Source organism: Oryctolagus cuniculus, chromosome 17 (assembly GCF_964237555.1).
Source record: "Oryctolagus cuniculus chromosome 17, mOryCun1.1, whole genome shotgun sequence".
Taxonomy (NCBI): domain Eukaryota; kingdom Metazoa; phylum Chordata; class Mammalia; order Lagomorpha; family Leporidae; genus Oryctolagus; species Oryctolagus cuniculus.
In genome coordinates this window covers 42452050-42465831 of record NC_091448.1, presented here as the reverse complement: position 1 = coordinate 42465831, position 13782 = coordinate 42452050, and the positions used below count along the sequence as shown (strand labels likewise).

Genomic DNA, 13782 nt, shown 5'->3' with positions numbered 1-13782 from the left:
GTTCATTCCCTAAATGGCTCAAATGGCCAGGCCTGAGCCAGGCCAAAGCCAGAAGCCTAGAACTCCATCCAGTGTGATAGGGCCCCAAGTACTCAGGCCATCTTCTGCTGCTTTCCCTCCCTGCACGTTAGCAGGGAGCTGAATTGCAAAGTGGAGCTCTGATGTGGGATGCCAGTGTCTCAGGTGGTGTCTTAAGCTAGAAACCCGCCCTTATGTATATAGTCAGAAAAATGCATCTAAAATGTATACAGAGGAAAATTCAGTGCAGCCCTACTTAGAACAGCAAACACCTACATGATCGATGCGCAGCACTCAGGTGTACCCGGGCTGGTGTTGTGGTACAGCCGGTTTGGGCCGCTGCTTGTGATGCCAGCACCCCATAAGGGAGTACCAGCTGCCCCACTTCCGATTCAGCTCCCTGCTAATACACCTGGGAAGGCAGTAGCAGAGAGCCCAAGTTGTAGGCTCCTGGCTTCAGCTGGCCCAGCCCCAGCTGTTGCAGCCATGTGGGGAGTGAACCAGTGGATGGAAGATTGATCTATCTCTGCCTTTCAAATAAACTAATTTTTTTTTAAAAATTAATTGAGGTACACCTGTGAGCTGCCCTGCAATAGTTACAGAAAATGAGGTGGGACTCTGGGTACTGAAAAAGAAACATCTCTAAGATGAAAGCGAGCTGAAGCATAGGAAGGGACTGGTGTGTTCCTTGTAGGTTTTTTTTTTTTTTTTTTTTTTTTTCCCTAGTTGACAACAAGGCAAACTACTAGGAATTCTTGCGGGAAGGAACTGGAGCTGCTGGGGATCAGGCCGGAGCTCAGCTGTTCGCTCCTCCCTCTGTGTACTGTGTGACTTGTTCCCCATGCACGCTTCTTACTTTTGTTCCTAACTCTCTCTCGGGGGCAGGAATATTATGGGGTACTCTGTAGCTATTTCCTGCTTTATACTATTTTCTATATTAAAATGTGAATACCTATATATCAGAAATATTCACCGGATGTTGGCATCTGAGAAATAAAAACATAATTGGCAAAAGTCAGAGAGCTACACATGTGGGCTTTGGGTTCCCTGCCGGACAGGAGGCAGCTCCCTGTGTCACACCAGCAGGCCGATGGCTTTCTGGGAGAGACAGTTCTTCTGGCATTCCTAGTCCCTGTCTCCATGGCAACCAAAACTGCCCTCCATATTCCCAACCACCCTGGCTGGCAAACTGGTGGTCGTTTAGGTCCCTGCCAAGCCTGTAGCTCCATATGTCTGTGCATGGCATTCAGGACAATGAAGGCAGGGCCAGAGCTGCTAGTGTGGCTCACAGTCGGTCCTGTATAAAGACCAGATCTGGATGGGGCTGGCGGAGTCCTGAGGGGTCTGCACGGTGGGCCAGGGCTGGGCACTGGGCAGGCACATTCTAGGCGGAAGCGTCAGCTGTGCACAGGAGTGGCGGCTGGAACAGCTGCCGGTGTTCAGAGGAGTGCGGGAATCCCCCGTGGCCCCAAGGCTGAGAGACCATGCGGTGGAGAGGGGCTTCCCCTGTGCACCACCGACGACCAGCGAAGCCTCCGGAGCGGCACACCCGGGCTTCCCGCCTGGGGCAGGCTTTTCCACCCTGCCCCTCTGGGCTGAGATGTCACTGGGATCTCTCTCTCACTCCTCCTGGGTCAGAACTGCAAAGAGTGCAAGTGCACAGGGTTGACCACAGAGGATCAAGTCGCCTCCCATGATCAGAGCGCCAGTTCAAGGCCCCTCTGCCCCACTGGTGATCCAGCTGCATGCTGATGTGCCTGGGGAAACAGTGGAGCATGGCTCCAGTCCTTGGACCCCTGCACCCATCGGGGAGAGTAGGATGGACTTCCAGGCTCCTGGCTTTAGCCTGGCCCAAACGCAGCCATTGCGGCCATATGGGGAGTGAACCAGCAGATGGAAGTCTTCTCTTTCTCTCTCTCTCTGTAACTCTGCCTTTCAAATAAATACATAAATCTTTAACAAATAATGCAACTACACAGTGGGGATTTCTTTCTCTGGTGGTGCTCAGGTGGGAGAATGATTTGGAGGTGACAGTGTGCTACCCAAACGTGTTAATGAGTCTACTTACATGTGCATGGCCACCTATACACAGGCTGTTCATCCATTCATTCATTCAACAAGTACGTGCCGGAGGCACAGCGGCAAACACAAACCCGTCCCCTCCCTGTGGAGCGTGTCATCCAGGAGACTAGTAGAGCAGAAAGGACTAAGCCAGGAAACACCCAAACGCACTGTCAAAGTTAGAGGACTAGGCAGCTAGGGTGGGGGCTGGAGCAGACGGAGGGCCAGAGGACGGGGAGTGGGCAGTGCTGGGCCTGGGCCACCCAAGCTGCTTCCCTGCCTACCAGGCCTTTGATTGCTTCTGCGGGGGATGACTCTCCTCCCCTGAGCAGTCTGTCTCCGGGGCTCACCGTGCCCACGCCCATCCCCAGTAGACACTGCCCGGCCCAGCCAGTAAGACTTCACATCCCTCCAGCTCTCGTGCCCTGTGACAGAGACGGGTGGGGTCCCTCCAGCTGCCTCCTGCCCCAGATCCCTGCCTGCCCTTGTCCCTCCCGGGCCGTCTTGGCTCCTGCCCAGGCCTGCGCCTGTATTTCCAGCCTTCCCATTGATTCTCTGAGCTGTGTTGTGGCCATCTCGGTGTGGATTTGGTGTTGGAGCCAGAACGAGGGTGCTCTGAGAACAGAAGTGGCCGGCAGGCATCCTCCCTCCCTCTGCCCGCGTGGCTGCTTCTGCACGGGGTGCACACACCAGACCCTCCCCAGCCAGCCCGCAGGCCGCGCCCTGGCAGGCCTCACCCAGAGGAAATACCAGCCGCATTGCTCTCAGCCTCCCCCATCCTCCCTGGGGAGCCACAGGCCGCTGAACGCTTCCTCTGAGGCCGAGCAGTGGCGCGGGCCTGCTGGGCCCCGGGCGGGCCTCCGGCAGGGACCTGTGACTCAGGGCTCAGTCAGGCAGAGGCAGGATGTCAGCGCCATTCACTGGGCCACGAGGAATCTCGCTCTTCTATTTATAGGCGGCGCAACTGCTGGCCTAGCCTGGTGGGAGGAAGCGGCCGCGGCCGGCACAGTCAGGAGAACCGGGACGCAGGGAGGCAGCAGGCTGCCCCCTCGGCCTTCCTGGTGGCGGGGGCGGGACCCTCCAGGGCAGGGCAGCTGGGCCTGTCATGGGCCAGCAGGGCAAGAAGCAGCGGCTCCCTAAGCCCCGGATTCCTGGGATCCTGCAGTCAGAATGCAGGGGCTTCCCATCCCGGGCACAGAGCCGCCCTGGGCCCCATGCTGGGGGCGCCTGGCTTCTTCCTCCCATGAGGCTTTGAGGCCTTCCCTAAGCATCCCCACAGCTGAGGCTGCCTATCGGGCCATGGGGTGAGCCAAAGCGAGGGGACAGCAGGACTGGACTGTGGTGACCGGGCGGGTTTGAGACCCCAGAAGCACAGTGTGGAGGGTGTTGAGTGCAGTCAAACATGAGCTGGACCCATCCGGGCCTCCTAGAAGTGACCCTGGAGGTCACAGGCAAACTAAGGCCCAGAGAAGTGGAACTGGGAGAGCGCCAGGAGGCGAACCCGGGGGCTCTGACGTCAGTGGTCCTTTCTCACCAATAACAGAGACACGGGCTGCTTCGAGAAGAGAAAGGGGAAAAACAGTGGGCACAGATCATCCATCTCTTCCCTTCCACTCACCCCGCAGACTTGCATACACATGGGCTGTCCAGAAGGTCAAGGGCACGGACAGAGATTGCTCTTAGCTGGGTGAGTCCCTCACCCCCAGCACCCACCTCCTCCAGACAGAGGTGAGAGGAAGAGCCTTCCGGGGCAGCGGAGGGACCGGGTGCAGCCGAGCCTGGGGAGCCTGCTCGGAGCCCCTGGCTCCCGTCCACCCTCCCCCACGGGGAGGCCCCATCCACAGAAGCAGCTTTCAAAGAGCCCAGAGGCTCAGCAAGGCCCCAGGGCTGCTCACACTCGGGGCTTCCACTTGCAAAGCAAACCCTGGAAGAGAATCTGATGGATTCTGTTCTCTACTTTAAACCACCACCATGGCACCCAGGACGTCACCTCTCTACGGTGCGTTCAGGAGAGGCAGCGGCACAGGCCTGTTTCCCCATTTGTTTTCAACCCTAAGCGTCCCTAAACATCACCACTTCACAGCCATGCCCAAAGCCTGTTCCCTGCGAGCCCCCATGGCCACTCCCAGGATTCTGAGAGCCTGGGGGAGGCACCCTGCCTGCCCACCTGGGTTACGTGCTCGGCTGAGTGACAGCCCCAGAAGACATCCATGAATCTGTGAAAACACCTTACGTGACAAGAGACTCAGCAGGTGTGCTGACACTGAGGGTCTTGGGGTGGGGGTTGTGGTGCAGCAGGTGAAGTCTTGGCTTGGGACGCCAGTGTCCCACATCGGAGGGCCTGGGATCAAGTCCCACCTGCTTCTGATCCAGCTTCCTGCTGATGTCCCTGGGAGGCAGCAGATGGTGGCCCAAGTTCTTGGGTTCCCACAACCTACATGGGAGATCCAGACAGAGTTCCTGGCTCCTGGCTGTGGCCTGGCCCAGCCCTGGCCATTTGGGAAATGAACTAGCAGATGGAAAAGTACTTTCTCTCCCTCCCTCCCTCCCTGTCACTCTACCTTTCAAATAAATGAATGAATATTTAAAAAACATGATGGTCCTGAGATGGGGTGCTTTACCTGGATTCTGGAAGTGGCTCAACATAAACACAGGGTCTGCATGAGGGGGAGGGGTTTGGACACAGGGGAGGTGACCTGATGACAGAAGCAGAGGGAGAGGAGGAGGCACCAGAGTAATGCATGAAAGGGGCCAGGAGCCAAGGCACACAGGAAGCTTCTAGAAGCTGGAAAAGGAAATGGATCCTCCCCAGCCTCCAGAGGAATACAGACTTTGACTGGATACCTGTGACCTCCCGGGCTGAGGCAGTAAAGCTACATGAGAGAAGCCGCTAGTTCTGCAGCCTTCGTCCCAGCAGCCATGGGGCGCACGCCGCTGGGCCCGATGGCCATGCACACGCTCCTCCAGGCCGCCCTTCCTGGCCTCTTTGGCCCCTGCCACCTTCCTGGTGACCAGGACACAGGCGCCTCTGCTGGCCTCAGTCTCCACCTGGCTTCCTAAGAGGCCATGAAGTCTGGGGATCTCCGGCTTCACCCTAGCAGTGAACACTGGCCGTCTTCAAGGAACACATTCGGCCAGCACCAGCTGCCACATGATACAGAGAACCCTGCTCCCTGACAGCGCCTGGCCTGATTTCTGAGGGGTTCCCCAACCAGATGCCCCTCTTCTCATTGTACACTCATCCTGGAAGCACCACACTTTACCCAGCCCACCCTCTGCCTGGACCCCATACCGGACCCCCAGCCCTGGCTCCCCCTGGGTTTATTCTCTGCCCCTCCTTCAGCACTGGCATTAGCAGGCCCCTTCCCCGTGGCCAGCACAGTCTGCAGTAGTTTCTTTCTGGAGAAACCACTCTCAAGAGTCAGCTTGTGGTGTAGTGGGTTAAACCTGTCTTTGACACTGGCATCCCATGTCAGCGCAGGTTCCAGCCCCAGCTGCTCCACTCCTGCCAATGTAACTGGGAAGGCAGCAGCAGATGAGCCAAGTGCTTGGCCCCTGCCACCCAGATGGGAGACCTGGATGAAGCCCTGGGCTCCTGGCTTCATACTGGGAGTAAACCAATGGATGGAAAATCCCCCCCACCAACTCTGTTGTTCTACCTTTCAAATATATAAAATAAATATTTTTTTAGAAAAGTCAGTTTGTAGGCTCTTGGCAGCATTTTTTCTCTGAAAGTCTTTTTCAGCTTCTATTTAATTATGCAAGTGACACATATTCTCTGAAGAAAATAAATTGGAAAAAAATAGAAATGACCTCTAACTCCTCCTATCTAAAGATAACAACCCCATAAGCCACTGCTGAGGTTGTGGCTTACCTGATACAGGGCTGAAAACCTGATACCTGCACCTCTCGCCATGGAATACTGCCTGTTTTTCACACAACCACAACCACGACGTCACACATGTTTTCTGTTGGCAATGTGTGATACACGGCTTCTGTGTCAATGGGCACACGTCCACCATGCCGTGTTTCGTGGGTAGCCTACATGAACGCGCCACATTTCCGTCCACCGTGGAGCGAGTGTGTTGTTTCCAGCTTTTCCAACCTGTCAGCAACATTGCCCTGTGCATGCTTCTTGCCCACTTATACAGCTATTTCGGGAGCATACATTCCCAGGGGTAAAATGGCTGGGCCCCAGGGTGTGGCCATTTTTAAGGAATCTGGTGCATATTCGTGGCTCATGATGAAATCCAGACCACGCTTAAACCCAGAATTTGTCGCCTGCTTCAGCGTCAGCTCTCGGACGAGTAGATGGAGGAGGAAGAGCTGCTATCTGCAACCCGCTGGACGACTTCTCTCGGTTACCACGTGTAAGTGGAAGACTCTTGTTTTCATCTCCAAAATGCCAAACACATTCACACTCCAGGGTTCTGCCCAGCCTGGCGCTTCCCAGATTTTAGAATTGGATTAAACGCCGTTTTCCTCCAAGCCCAAGAAGTTCCTGGATGACACCAGAAACAATGCAGTTTCTCTGAGTCTCAGCTTACTCATCCGTGAGATGGAGACATCGTCTGTCCATAGCAGGATTTTCATGTGGGCGAAATGAACCCAGCCCAACGTCTGGGCGTGGCGCCGTCTCTCGGCCCAGTGCTGGCCCTGGATGACTGGTTCCTCCCAGACCCTGCTTCTGGCTGTCGCTGCTCACGTTTCTAGGGCTGCTCACCTTCCCCAAGGACGACGCCTGGCTTTGCTCCACCTCAGAAGGTGCTGGAGCTTTCAGAAAGACAGCCCCACAGGAGAACAGAACACTCGAGAGGACTGCCTTTTTTTTTTTTTTTTTTTTTTTTTGACAGGCAGAGTGGTCAGTGAAAGAGAGAGACAGAGAGAAAGGTCTTCCTTCCGTTGGTTCACCCCCCAATGGCCGCTGCGGCCGGTGCACTGCGCTGATCCGAAGCCAGGAGCCAGGTGCTTCCTCCGGGTCTCCCATGCGGGTGCAGGGCCCAAGCACCTGGGCCACAGCAGAGAGCTAGACTGGAAGAGGAGCAACCAGGACAGAATCCAGCGCCCTGACCCGGACTAGAACCCAGTGTGCTGGCACCGCAGGCGGAGGATTAGCCTAGTGAGCCACAGCACCGGCCAAGAGAAGACTGCTTTCTACAACAGACAAGTAGTTTTCATTGCCTCTCTCCTTGTGCATGCCACTTTATCTGACCCCTGCTGTCTCTTTCTCTACAGCAACCAGGCATGAGGGTGATATTATTCTTTTAAATTCTTGAGACAGATTACGTAATAATGTAGACTGTGGACCGGGAACGAAAAGGCAGCTCCTTGGTACATGGACAGAGACTTTGTAACTATTTAAAGAGAGAAGAGGTCACATCATCCCTCACCTCCCCACCACCCATTCCTGAGTTCTCCAGAGAGTCCTGCTTAAGCCTATTTAAAACTGTGTGACGGTACCTCCAAAAGTTCATGAAAAGACAGAATGAAAGGACAAGGTTATTTGGGAACAGGTATTTGGTCTAGGGGCTGGAATGTCAGTTAAGGGACTGGTGTTGTGGCACAGTGGGTAAAACTGCCTCTTGGGATGCCCAAATCCCACACTGGGGTGCCAGTGCAAGTCACAGCAACTCTGCTTCCAAGCCAGCTTCCTGCTAAGGCACCTGTGGAAGCAGCAGATAATACTGGAACACGTTTCTGGCACAGGTGCTGCTCAAGTCACTGGGCTCCAGCCACTCATGTGGGTTCTTGTCTCCTGGCTTTGGCTCCCACTGGTCCCGGGGCCACTGTGGCATTTGGGGGAGTAAACCAGTGAGTGGTTGCTCTCATATTTTTTTTAAACTTATTTTGGTGCAAAAACTTTTGCAATCTTTGCATAGTTTTTTTTTTTTTTTAAGATTTACTTATTTATTTGAAAGGTAGAATTAGAAAGAGAAGGAGAGAGAGAAAGAGAGAAAGAGAGCGAGAGAGAGATCTTGCACCCACTGATTCACTCCCCAAAGGGTTGGGTCTGGGCTAGACAAAAGCCAGGAGCCTGGAACTCCATCCTGGTCTCCCACATGGGTGACAGGGGGTCAAGCACTTGGGTCGTCTTCTGCTGCTTTTCCAGGAGCATCAGTGGGAAGCTGGATCAGAAGTGGAGCAGCCGGGACTGAAAGCAGCTCTCGTACTGGATGCTGGCATGGTAGGCAGTTGCTTAACCTACTGTGCCACAACCTCCCTCTTTTTCTCAATCGAGATGTATTTATTAAACATTACTACGTTCCAGGAACTCTGCTAAGTGTTGCAGACACAATAATGAGAAAAACCCAGATTAAGATCGGGGATGGGGTGGGGGGATGATCTGCGTTCCTGTCACGTAACCTATTCTATTAGTCAGTTACATCACAACAGCTAAGTCAGCTGAGAGAAGCCGCTTAGGAAGGAAAGAAAGCTCATTTCCTCTCATAGTTTTCAAAGTCTGAAGTCTGAAAGCAGGCAATCCCATTGGTCTGATGAAACAAGCGGGCGATCCCATTGGTCTGATGAAACAAGCGGGCGATCCCATTGGTCTGATGAAACAAGCAGGCGATCCCATTGGTCTGATGAGCCCAGTGGATGGCGAAACAAGCAGGAAAGCAACATCCCATGGTGAGCCTGGAAGCAGACGTGGGAGCAGCTTGTTCCCCGAGTCCATGCGGTCTCTGTGTAAAGCCACCATGAGACAATCATGAGCTCCACCCCCAAAACCGAGTGCCAGCCAATCGCTCCCCAGGGCCCAGTCTCTAGATGCCATAATTGGACCAAGGGTCCACCCTCAATCAACGAACCTAGGACTTGGGGGTTTAAACACCTCCATGAGTTGGGGAGCCAAATAGCGCTCACATGAAAGCACCTGATGGCTCTGCAGAAAAGAGACCTGGTACTGTGACAGCAACGTCGCTCAGGCGTTGAGGAAGTCCTCCTGAGGAAGGGTGTTTGAATTCACGTCTGATACACGAACGAGAGCTATGTGACACAGCATTGCAGGAACAAGAAACTGCAAGGGCCGAGAAGCATCTGGAACCCAGGTTTTTTTCTTAATATGTGTTTTCCAGGAACTCTTTGAAGACCCTTGGTGTTGGATCAGAATCTCCTGGGACGCTTAGGAACAAGCCGGCTGTGGTCTCCTGTGTAAGCCTTTTCTCAGTATGGTTTTTCCGGGGAGAAGTCTAGAAATGGACATTTAATTTTTTTTTTTTTATTTTTGACAGGCAGAGTGGACAGTGAGAGAGAGAGACAGAGAGAAAGGTCTTCCTTTTTGCCATTGGTTCACCCTCCAATGGCCGCCGCGGCCGGTGCGCTGTGGCCGGCACACTGCGCTGATCCGATGGCAGGAACCAGGTACTTATCCTGGTCTCCCATGGGGTGCAGGGCCCAAGCACTTGGGCCATCCTCCACTGCACTTCCAGGCCACAGCAGAGAGCTGGCCTGGAAGAGGGGCAACCGGGACAGAATCCGGTGCCCCGACCGGGACTAGAACCCGGTGTGCTGGCGCCGCAAGACGGAGGATTAGCCTAGTGAGCCACAGCGCCGGCCTCTAGAAATGGACATTTAACAAGCAGCCCCGGAGAATTCTTAACAACAGGAAAATGTGGTCCGGGCTGTTAAGAGATGGAGAAAACCCAGGAGTTCTCAACCGTGGTTGCACACTAGATTTCCCCAGGCGCCTTTAGCAGCCCCAGCACCCAGTTTAGCAGAAGTCCCGTCATCTTGAACCACGTCCAAAGTCAATGGGAAGAACTCCAACAGTGCATGGACCAAGCCTCCAGGTTCCAGCCAGATGGCATCTCTGTTTCCACACACACAGAAAGACGCCAGGGAAATGCCTCTCGTCCTGCACGCCAAGCTGATGGACCGGCTGTGGCCACCTGGCTTACAGCACTGGGAAGGATTCTGAGACTGGGTTGGGCCCAAACAGGAGAGGGCTTTAACGGGTTAGTGAGGCCTGCCCAGGGTGCAGGTGATAGGGTGTTGGTGCAGGCATTAGCGGGCATGGGCCAGACCAGATCAGCTTTAAGGCCCCCTCCAGGCCTCGGCGAAGTAACTGCGATAATGAGGGGAGCCCCAGATTCCTTGTGCTGCATGACTGAGTCAATGGATGGGAACAACGCTTTCAACCTGTCAAGTGCTGTGCAGGGGTTGGTTATCGTAATTGTTATTATTTTAGCTCTAGGATGCTACTTTGTCAATCCTTTTAAAAGTAGTGGCGTGAACAGCAAGAGGCCTGTCTGGGCCAGGGAGGGGATGTCTGGGTCATGACGCATTCTTTTTTTTTTTTTTTTTTTTTTGACAGATAGAGTGGACAGTGAGAGAGAGAGACAGAGAGAAAGGTCTTCCTTTTTGCCGTTGGTTCACCCTCCAATGGCCGCCGCGGCTGGCGCACCGCGCTGATCCGATGGCAGGAGCCAGGTACCTATCCTGGTCTCCCATGGGGTGCAGGGCCCAAGCACTTGGGCCATCCTCCACTGCACTCCCTGGCCACAGCAGAGAGCTGGCCTGGAAGAGGGGCAACCGGGACAGAATCCGGCGCCCCGACCGGGACTAGAACCCAGTGTGCCGGCGCCCCAAGGCGGAGGATTAGCCTAGTGAGCCGCAGCGCCATGATGCATTCTTGAATTGGCAACCCCATGGGGTTGTGGGAATGGAGAGCTGAAATAATCAGGGTTTCAAAGCTAGAAGCCTGAGGAGTGAAATGACAGCAGGAAGGCAGGGAAAGTTCTGGTCTCAGGGCCGATCTTGGCCTCAACCGGCCCTGTTGGCCTTGGAGTCCTCCTCTCAGGCAAGATTCTGTTTCATGCCACCATCATGCATCTGTCCATGCAGCCATGCAACACCAGCCATCTCTCTCTATCCATGCGTCCATCCATCCAACCAGGCAGCCATCTCTTCTCCATCCATCTATCCAGCCACCCACCCACCCACCACCTATTCACTCATCTCTCCACCCTCCCTACTCAACCACCCACTTATCTGTATGCGTGTGTTGAGTATTTACCATGCACCAGACCTATCTCAGGGTTGGGACACAGATGGAGTTGCTATGTTTCACAACTCCGGGGGGAAGTGTTCACATCATGGTCTTTGCACAGATCCACTGGACAGAGCATGAACAAGACAGACAAGGTGTTTGCCTGAAGAGATCTTTCATTCTAAAGGGGGGACCAGATAATAACAAAGCAAACAGAGCATATCAGCAGAATTGTTTCACGTAGTGATAAGCCCTAAGAAGAAACTGCAACAGGGTGCGGGACACCCCCCGGGGATAAGGCTGCTGGATGGTGATGCACAGGCGACAGAGAGGAGGGGGCTGCTTGGAACCCAGGGTCACCCCAATGAGATGACAGGTCCCAGGTCCCCGGAGGTGCAGCCCTTAAGGTGGACAGCACACAGAGGTCTCCCCAGACTGGAAAGAAATTGCTGAGGACAGAGGCGGTCTCAGGGAGCTACGAGGCTGCCTGTGGGGGGTCCTGGGCTCCCTGAGTCCTCTCCCACCAGCATGGAGAGCGAGGTCCTCCCACTGCCACGGATCTTCTCATTGCCCAAGAGAGATCGTCTCTCGGCCAGGTCCAAGCCATCTCTGCTAACGACCAGCGTGTTTAAGTCCCCTGTTTAAACGACCAGAGTGTCTAAGCCCCCTGCCCTGCTGTGCTTACACCTGTAACACACAGCATCGGGAGACTAATGTTCGCCCAGGTGTGCTCATGTGTATCAGTTCTGTAAGTACCCACCCTCTAACCCAAGAGCCCCACTTCTAGGATTCTCCCAAGTCCACAGCGGCAACAACAGAGCACGCACATCCGTAACGCTCTCTGTTGCAGCACAGTTTGTGGTAGAAAAAGGCTGAAAGCAGCCCCAGCGTCCAACAACTGGGGACTGGTGGAACAAGCCAGGGGCCAGCCATACCAGGGAGGACGACGCGGCTGCGCCAAGCAAGTGAGGGTAACTGCCCAGCACCGCGTCCTGCAAGGAGAGTAACAAAGACAGGAGCGGCGTCCATGCTGCCATTCATCGGCGAAGGAGGGAGGGAGCGCAGGGGTGGGGATATTTTCAGGTGGTTGCCTGCCCAGGGGGTAGCGGATACAGCCGAGGGCAGGGAGAGAGTGGATGCTTCTCTGAAAGTCATTGTTAGGACCATCCCCTCTATGCTTTTGCACAGACAAAATCATTCATAGCACAGTTAAGGAAACACCGCAGTGAGGCTGGTTCTCTTCACCTCATGCTGAGCCACTGCCAACCTAAAGCCTTGCCCTGGACTTGCCTGGGAGGAATACCAAGACTCTTCGATCCGGGCCAGACCAAAGCCAGGAGCCAGCAGCTTCCTCCAGGTCTCCCATGTGGGTGCAGGGGCCTAAGCAGTTGGGCCTTCTTCTGCCGCTTTTCCACGCCATCAGTAGGAAGCCAGATTGGAAGCACAGACGCTGGGATTTGAACCGACACTGTGATATGAGAATCCAGTGTTGCAGTTGGTGGCTTGACCAGCTGTGCCACGAGGCCAGCCCCCTTTCTTACCATTGTAGTTGAGGCTAGGAAGGGCAGCCCTGCCCTAACACAGCACATGAGAAAGAGCTTCCACCTACATGGGCGGAGTGGGGCAGGGGACACAAAGGAAAGAGAGAGGCACTTAAAGATTCCCATGGTCGGGCCTAGGCTGTGGCATAGTGAGTCCTGCATCACATGTGTTTGCAGGTTCGAGTCCTGGCTGCTCCGCTTCCAATCCAGCTCCTGGCTAATGTGCCTGGGAAAGTAGCAGAGGACAGTCCAAGTCCTTGGGCCCCTGCACCACACGGGAGACCCAGGAGAGGCCCAGCCCCAGCTGTCGTGGCTATTTGGGCAGTGAACCAACAGATGGGAGACCTCTCTCTGCCTCTGCCTCTCCCGCTCTGTAACTCTGCTTTTCAAGTAAAACAAATAAATCTTTAATTAGCAATAATCGTGCCTCAGATAAACCTCATTGGCTATGATACTGTCACTGCACAAAGCTAAAATAAATAAATCTTTAAAAAATAAAAATAGAAAACAATCCAGAGGTCATCTCGGGAACTTCTCAAGGGACTCAGGTACCTCCAGGATGCAGGCCAAAGCTGGGAGGGCAGCACCTGGGAAAGGATTGGGGGGGGGGGGGGGCTGTGCTTCCCAGTGTTCTCTGAGCTCTTTCTGCTCCTTGACCTCCCACAGCACACAGCAAACACAACAAATAGTCAATATATTTACATCTGTTATTTAAATATTTAAAATTGTGAGTAGTTTTAAACTAAATGCTTTTTTAAAAATTTATTTGTTTAAAAGTCAGAGTTACAGAGAGGAAGAGAGAGAGAGATCCATCTTCCACCCACTGGTTCATTCCCCGCAGATTACTGCAATGGCCAGGCCGGAGCCAGGAGCCAGGAGCATCATCCAGGTCTCCCACGTGGGTGCAGGGACGCAAGGACCTGCGCCTTCTTCCACTGCTCTTCCTCCGACCATTAGCAGGGAGCTGGATCATAGGTGGAGCAGCCAGGACACAAACCAGCTCCCATATGTCGCAGTTTTTTTATTCCAGAAACTTTTAATTCTCTAACTATATCTCTTCCATAGTTCCTTTTCTCTTTTCTGTTAATTTTCTATGTAATTATTCCATTAGTTCAACAAGAGTCACTTGTTTGACTAAGAAAAAAGGTGAGGATCACAGAAACTGAAGATCGG

The 13782-nt window shown here is 54.0% G+C and overlaps 1 pseudogene; it reads right to left on the bottom strand.

The window, feature by feature from the left end:
- Positions 1-13005: 13005 nt before the first annotated feature.
- LOC127484582 (U4 spliceosomal RNA) lies at positions 13006-13081 on the bottom strand (annotated as a pseudogene).
- Between the last annotated feature and the right edge of the window lie 701 nt (positions 13082-13782).